Source organism: Oreochromis aureus, linkage group 3 (genome assembly GCF_013358895.1).
Source record: "Oreochromis aureus strain Israel breed Guangdong linkage group 3, ZZ_aureus, whole genome shotgun sequence".
Classification (NCBI taxonomy): domain Eukaryota; kingdom Metazoa; phylum Chordata; class Actinopteri; order Cichliformes; family Cichlidae; genus Oreochromis; species Oreochromis aureus.
The window spans coordinates 74,389,290-74,397,681 of record NC_052944.1 but is presented as its reverse complement, the minus strand read 5'-3'; positions in this window follow the sequence as shown (position 1 = coordinate 74,397,681).

Here is an 8,392-nt window from a genome sequence, read left to right as displayed (position 1 = left end):
CTGAGGACATGTGAATCAGTGATTCTCATGCCAGTGATTGTCTGAAAGGTGGGCTACAGAGAGAGACAATAATAATAAGACTAACAGCATTAATAATATATACATATGACTGAATTCTTGCTTCTAATGACAGTTTGATCCCAGAGGACATGTTTATAGGAAAAGATACATTTTCATAGGCTGAATTTATCATAACTATTTTATGACCCTGAAAAATTAAATCCTTCTGTTTGGTTCTGATGACTGATAGAACACTATAATTCACATTTTAAATTAAAATAAATAAATAACATGCTGGGGATCCTAATTCAGGGGCACTGCCATCGGGCGAGAGACGAGGTACCCCAGCGAGTCACAGAGCTAACACAAAGAGACGGGCTGCCATTCACACTTAGTGATTCAGGCTGTGGGAGGAAGTCGGCGTACCTGAAGAGAACCCACAGAGACACTGGCCAGATGAGGACTCAAACCCAGGACCTTTGTTATATTTATTTAATTTTAAAAATTGTCTGCAGTTAACTGTTCCTGATATGAAGACATGAAAATGCAATTAGGTCTGTATGTTTTTGTAAAATGTCTCTGTACAGCACCACAGTGGATTTTAATCATACAGCAACACTGTGATGAAGCTCAGACTTTCAGCTTTGATGCAGTTCTCTGTTCTCAGAGTGGATAAAGTAACTGGACGACTGACTGACAGCAGTTTCATTATAACTTTGTTTTGTTTTTCTGATGACGTCTCTGAGGGCCTTACATTTAAAATTACAGTCAAACTTTATAAAGTACAAACACACTGAATCAGCTTCAGATATCACGGCTGCTTCATAAATGCTGAGGGAACAATCCTCACCTGGTCATGAAGCTGCTGTCAGTCGTCCCATTACTCATCAGCCTCTGCAGGAGACTGTGTATGAAAACGGCCAAAGCTCCTAATGCTGAAAGTCTGCACTTCACTTACACTTTGATTGACTGAAATCTCACTTTGGTGGTGAGCAGAGGCAAAACTACGACGACTGCAACTTATTTTATCATTATTATTTAGTTAAAGCTGACTCGTGTATGTGAACAAGTGTCTGGTTACATAAACTCAGAAAAGAGTTACAGCTCAAACATGGCCGTCATCGCTGCGCTCCTGTAACTAAAAATGACACACCTGATGGTGATGATGATGATGATGATGATGAAGATAGTGATGGTGAGCTGGTCTGAGGCTCATGTCTCCTGCAGTCAATGGTTGGTCTGATGTTCAGGTTCAAGCTCAGGAGAACACAGGATTAAGATGTCAGTGAATAGACTAGAAAAGCAGAGTAAAAGTACTGAGTTACAGTAACTGAGTAAAATTACAATATTACATTTAAGATAAATGAAATATTTTTCTCCTAATAAAATAAAAGGGAAAACGTGATTTCATTACGAAGGTTGGAGTTTTATTTAAAGAGGAATAAACAACCTGTAAATGTTTAGATAGTTTCTGATATTTCATTTTTGTCATGGTTCTGGGTCGGTGACCCAGTGTTTTTGATTTTGTACTCTTATTTTTGATATTATGAATTATGACAGTTTGTTTTGGTTTCCCAAGTGTTCATTCTGTGCTCCCTCTGTTTTCCGTCGTCCCTGCCTGTGTATCCCCTCTAGTGTGGTCAGGTCCCTGTGTGAAGCCCGCGTCTCGGAGTCTGTGTCCTTGCGTGTGTGTGTGTGTGTGTGTGTGTGTGTGTGTGTGTGTGTGTGTGTGTGTTTCCTGTTTTATTTTGAAGGTCCGTGTCTTATGTGAAGGTGTCCTGCTTTGCTTCCCTGTCTCGTCAGTCCTGATTTCTCCCAGCTGTGCCCTCCTTCTGTGTCTCATTCCCCTCGTTACTTCCCAGTGTATTTAAACCCTGTGTTTCTCTGAGTCTGTGTCGCGTCGTCCCTCAAGCTGTGTGTTTCCTTGTGTGCCTCCCGTCAAATGTAAGTTTATATTTCCCAGTTTAGTTTTGTATGCTTTCCCCTGCCAGCAATAAAGCTGAGTTTTGAGTTCATCCTTTGAGTCTGAGTGTCTGCACCTTGGGTCCTACTCCTGCCTGCCACACAGCGTTTCATGACAGAACGACGCGACCACAACATGGACCCAGCAGACTTACCCGGGGAGAGCGACCTGATACGAGTCCAACGCCTAGTCGAATGGATAACCCACACATCTAATACAAGGGCAAAGATTGTGGGGATTAATGCTATTGAAACAATCCTCGAAGGAAATTCCTATCTCCGCCAGGTCAGAGGATGTTTGGATTTATTGGCCAGTTTGCATAAAGCCGGGAAGTGGCACAAGCTCGGGAAATAACGGACCTTGCCCACCAACAACTGACAATAGCCACCCCGAGCAGCCGCATCAGCCTCCCCCGCTGGAGGTTTTGCCCGGCCGGTCTGTGGGGAAGAATCGACGGTCGCACCGCCGGCGCGTTACCCCACAGCCGCATGGTGGGACTTCAGAACTGCCAGCTGTGCTGTCCTTACCTCACTCAGCTGCCCAGCCTCCTGTGGCTCACTCGGCTGCCCAGCCTCCTGTGGCTCACTCGGCTGCCCAGCCTCCTGTGGCTCACTCGGCTGCCCAGCCTCCTGTGGCTCACTCGGCTGCCCAGCCTCCTGTGGCTCACTCGGCTGCCCAGCCTCCTGTGGCTCACTCGGCTGCCCAGCCTCCTGTGGCTCACTCGGCTGCCCAGCCTCCTGTGGCTCACTCGGCTGCCCAGCCTCCTGTGGCTCTCTTGGCTGCCCAGCCTCCTGTGGCTCTCTTGGCTGCCCAGCCTCCAGAGGCTCTCTTGGCTGCCCAGCCTCCAGAGGCTCTCTTGGCTGCCCAGCCTCCAGAAGCTCTCTTGGCTGCCCAGCCTCCAGAAGCTCTCTTGGCTGCCCAGCCTCCAGAAGCTCTCTTGGCTGCGTCTCCTGTGTCTCCGCTAGCACAGTCATTTACTCCGCCACTAGCTCCATTTTCACCTCAGCTATCACTCCAGCCACTAACTCAGTTGCCCTTAGCCCCATCATCCACACTACCACCTGCTTCTCTTCCACCACAATCCTCACTACACTCAGCCGTCCAGGCTACCACTCAGTCAGTCATTCACTCTATAGCCCTGCCATTTATGCACTCTGTAGCTGAGCCATTAGTCGCCTGGCCCGCAGCCAATTCAGCCACCCTTCCACCCGTTACACCTCAATCACAACCGTCACTGCAGTCCCCAGTGCAGTCTCCAGCAGTTCAGCCTTCCCAGTGCAGTCTCCAGCAGTTCAGCCTTCCCCAGTGCAGTCTCCAGCAGTTCAGCCTTCCCAGTGCAGTCTCCAGCAGTTCAGCCTTCCCAGTGCAGTCTCCAGCAGTTCAGCCTTCCCCAGTGCAGTCTCCAGCAGTTCAGCCTTCCCCAGTGCAGTCTCCAGCAGTTCAGCCTTCCCCAGTGCAGTCTCCAGCAGTTCAGCCTTCCCCAGTGCAGTCTCCCACTCAACCACCAGCTCCACTTTCTCCTCAACCGTCACTACTACCTTTAGCTCAGTCTCCTGTACAGTCGCCTCTAGTTCATTCCCCTGTGAAGCCATCAACTCCACCACCCACTCCTCTTTCACCACCACCAGTAGCTCAGCTCGCACCTGACCCATTGGCCCAGTTCTCCGTAGCAGTTCGGTTTTCTGGCCAGCGTAACATTGAGCCAGGGGTCCCAATTCCCTCTGGCTCTACATCAGCTCCTGCTGGAAGCTCTGATGAGCCCATCCAGCACTCCGCGGCTCCCATGCCGCCACCTGCCTTCTCCGCTGGAGGGTCCGAGGGGCCCGTTCAGCCTCCGTCTCATGTCTCCGCTGGAGGGTCCGAGGGGCCCGTTCAGCCTCCTGTCTCCGCTGGAGGGTCCGAGGGGCCCGTTCAGCCTCCGTCTCATGTCTCCGCTGGAGGGTCCGAGGGGCCCGTTCAGCCTCCGTCTCATGTCTCCGCTGGAGGGTCCGAGGGGCCCGTTCAGCCTCCTGTCTCCGCTGGAGGGTCCGAGGGGCCCGTTCAGCCTCCTGTCTCCGCTGGAGGGTCCGAGGGGCCCGTCCAGCCGCCTGTCTCCGCTGGAGGGTCCGAGGGGCCCGTCCAGCCGCCTGTCTCCGCTGGAGGGTCCGAGGGGCCCGTCCAGCCGCCTGTCTCCGCTGGAGGGTCCGAGGGGCCCGTCCAGCCATCCTCAGCCTCCATGTCCGCAGCGGCCTCCGAGTCTTCGTCCTCATCAGTTGCATCGCCACGCGCCGTCGCCTGCAGCGCCGCCGTCTCGGCAGCGCCTCCGTCTCGCGGCGCCACAGTCTCCGACTTCCATGCCGTCGCCTTCAGCCTCATCTTCACCTGGTCCAGCCTTCGAGCCTTCAGCCTCGTCGCCCGGTCCAGCCTCTGCTTCGGCTTCAACGTCGCCCGGTCCAGCCTCTGCTTCGGCTTCAACGTCGCCCGGTCCAGCCTCTGCTTCGGCTTCAACGTCGCCTGGTCCTGTGGCTGCCACGCCCCCGTCTGTTCCTGCCTCGTCAGCTGGAGGGCCCGAGGAGCCCGTCCAGCCACCTGCTGCAGCCTCACCTGCATCGGCTCCGGCTTCGCCTGGCGCAGCCTCTGCATCAGCCTCTGCATCAGCCTCTGCATCAGCCTCTGCATCAGCCTCTGCATCAGCCTCTGCATCAGCCTCTGCATCAGCCTCTGCATCAGCCTCTGCATCAGCCTCTGCATCAGCCTCGGCTTCGCCTGGCGCAGCCTCTATCTTGCCTGGAGCTGCGGGGGCCTCGCCGTTCTCAGGTCACCAACTGCCGCCTCGGCGTCGCCGGCCGCTTTCCAGGCCTCTGAGTCGGCATCATGGCCGCCGAGGGCGGCCCCGAACTGCTTCCACGTCGCCGCCGTCCGCACGGCCGGCCCCCCGAACTGCTTCCACGTCGCCGCCGTCCGCACGGCCGGCCCCAAACTGCTTCCACGTCGCCGCCGTCCGCACGGCCGGCCCCCCGAACTGCTTCCACGTCGCCGCCGTCCGCACGGCCGGCCCCCCGAACTGCTTCCACGTCGCCGCCGTCCGCACGGCCGGCCCCCCGAACTGCTTCCACGTCACCGCCGTTGCTGTCCGCACGGTCGGCCCCCTGAGCTGCTTCTACGTCATCGCGGCCGTTGGTTTCTGCATGGCCGGCCTCCTGACCGGCTCTGTCGCCTGTGCCACCCACCTGGTCGGCCCCCCGACCGTTTGACTTATGAACTTTTGTGCCGGCGACCTCCGGGTCGGCCCCCTGACCTGTTTTTCTGTTGCCGCCGTTGCCGTCCGCACGGTGGGGCCCCTGACTTCCTGCTGAACTGTTCTTTGTGCGCCAGTGTTTTTTGTGCGCGTGTCGTTTTTGGGCTCCTGGTGCTCCTGTTTTGTTTCGCCTCGGGCCCTCCTTCCTGGGCCCCCGCCACCCGCCCTGGTCGGGTTGTTTTCTGTTTTTAGTCGTTTTGTTTTTCTTGTGTTGGGCTGTCTGGGGCCAGCCCTTGTGGGGGTACTGTCATGGTTCTGGGTCGGTGACCCAGTGTTTTTGATTTTGTACTCTTATTTTGATATTATGAATTATGACAGTTTGTTTTGGTTTCCCAAGTGTTCATTCTGTGCTCCCTCTGTTTTCCGTCGTCCCTGCCTGTGTATCCCTCTAGTGTGGTCAGGTCCCTGTGTGAAGCTCCTGTGTCCTTGCGTCTGTGTGTGTGTGTGTGTGTGTGTGTGTGTGTGTGTGTGTGTGTGTGTGTGTGTGTGTGTGTGTGTGTGTGTGTGTGTGTGTGTGTGTGTGTGTGTGTGTGTGTGTGTGTGTGTGTGTGTGTGTGTGTGTGTGTGTGTGTGTGTGTGTGTGTGTGTTTCCTGTTTTATTTTGAAGGTCCGTGTCTTATGTGAAGGTGTCCTGCTTTGCTTCCCTGTCTCGTCAGTCCTGATTTCTCCCAGCTGTGCCCTCCTTCTGTGTCTCATTCCCCTCGTTACTTCCCAGTGTATTTAAACCCTGTGTTTCTCTGAGTCTGTGTCGCGTCGTCCCTCAAGCTGTGTGTTTCCTTGTGTGCCTCCCCGTCAAATGTAAGTTTATATTTCCCAGTTTAGTTTTGTATGCTTTCCCCCTGCCAGCAATAAAGCTGAGTTTTGAGTTCATCCTTTGAGTCTGAGTGTCTGCACCTTGGGTCCTACTCCTGCCTGCCACACAGCGTTTCATGACAATTTTCCTGTTTCTGACGGGATCCAGTGTCACTGAAGTCAAATCCATTCATAAAAATCAGTGAAGTCCGTCAAAAGGAGCAGTGATCACTGGTTTAAATTAACTTCATGTACTTATTAATGGTGTTTAAAAGATGGTTTTTAATCAAACTGCTTTAGATTGATGGCCTGTGGTCACAGACATGTTACTTCCCCTTATAAGATTAGGAACCCTGTGAGGAAACGCCTGCAACGTCTTTTTTCTGTCCCCCAGAAAAAGAAAAATTGAGCTCCTTTAGTTTCTGTTTAAACCACAAACACTAACGGTCACTTTGTGCAGCACTAAAAATTTAAAGGCAGTTATAGTTGACTAAATGGATGAAAATGTTAAATTCCATGTTTCAGATTCTCAGCTGTGTTGATATAATGAGTGAATGATTTGATCTTTTCACTGCCTGCTGTGTTTCCTCGACTCCTGAGCAAAGATAAAGAGTCAGTTCAGACCTGCAGTTGGTCCTCGTGGTGTTTTGAACTTGAATTCAGCCTGATTTGTTTTTCATGTCTTCTCCTCCATCATCAGTTATCAGGAGAGCAGACAGTCAAAGTACAAGAATTCAAACAAACACAGAGATTCTACTTACAGAGCAGACACAGCACAGATGTTTCCTTCATCGTCCTTCTCACTCATTTGAGCTTTTTTCATTTCTCTCACTGACACCAAGTAAAGCCCGCCCTCTTCCTCTGAGCACCAGCTTTTCTATTGGTTCAAACACCGATATGGGAAGTTACTTTTTTATTTGTGTAAAAATGCAAGTGATCTCTGCATATTTGTAGGTCAATATTTTTTTCACTGTTTTGTTTTGGTGTTTACCTTGTCAAGTCAGTCAGTAAGAGCTGTAGGGACATTTTTTCTATAAAAAACAAAAAACAAAACTGGTATAGGACCAGCATGCACTGGGGTGGGACTAACTGGATAAATAAACCACAAAAATGCAACTATCAAGTTTGGACAGTGGACTTGATTGATGCTTGCTCGATGCTCGACCTGATCTAAACCCAATTGAGATGGTGTGGGATGAGATGGACCCAGAGTGAAGGCAAAAGAGCCAACAAGTGCTCAGCATCTCTGGAAACTCCTTCAAGACTGTTGGAAAACTATTTCAGGTGACGACCTCATGAAGCTCATCAAGAGAATGTCAAGAGTGAGCAAAGCAGTAATCAAAGCAAAGAGTGGCTGTTTTGAAGAACCTAAAATATGAAATATGTTTTGAGTTATTTCACACTTTTTTCTTTACTACATAATTCCATATGTGTCCATTCATAGTTTTGATGCACTCAGTAAGAATCTACAATGTAAATAGTTATGAAAATAAATATTTACTAACATTTTTACAATTTTTCTTTAACATTCATAGTAGAAAAGTGCTATAAAAGAACCTTACCATTTACATTACTCAGGTTTGTACTCATACTTTAAGTAGTTCCATGTTGTGCTGCTTTCTGCTTTTACTTGATTATATTTTTATTGCAATTATTTCACTTCATTCTCTATACTATTGATTATAGTGCTATTATAAAGTCTAACCAAACCAAAAATTACCATGAAACACTGTTGAACCATGTGTGAAATAAATAAATGAATGAAATTAATTTTATATTTTGCTTCATAAAATCAAATTGCCCTTGAATTGGACTAAAATGAAATTAATTATCTTGTAAACAGCAGATTAAATAAATAACTATAAATATATTGTTTAGATTAGAAAATTTTAATATATATTTATAAGGAAGCTGGATAAACAATAACTGTTGACTGATAGAGGAGGGTGGCATTAAACAACCTTTTACCTCCTTTTACATATGTAAACTAAAAGTAAACATGGTGTGATATTGTAGCCCTCAGTAAAGATTAGAAAGCTAAATCTCAGCAGAACACAAGTTTGACAAGTTGTAAACAGACTCTGAAGTGGAAGAGAAACTTTACTTATTGTAGATCACGCTTTCTTAATGCAGCTGCTGTATTATTGCCTGATTGTGTTACAAACACTCTGTGTACCGGTACATCCATCATCTTTTTGGCCGTCATTTTGACGTCCTACTTCACCTGCTCTCTCTCCTGTGATTTACTCCTAGTGTTGATTGGCTGTAGAATGATCAGCACACATTCACAGCCAGAGAAGGTGGAGCATGGAGGCTGGTGTCCCTATCCTCTCGTCACCATCAGCACCAGGATTATTCCT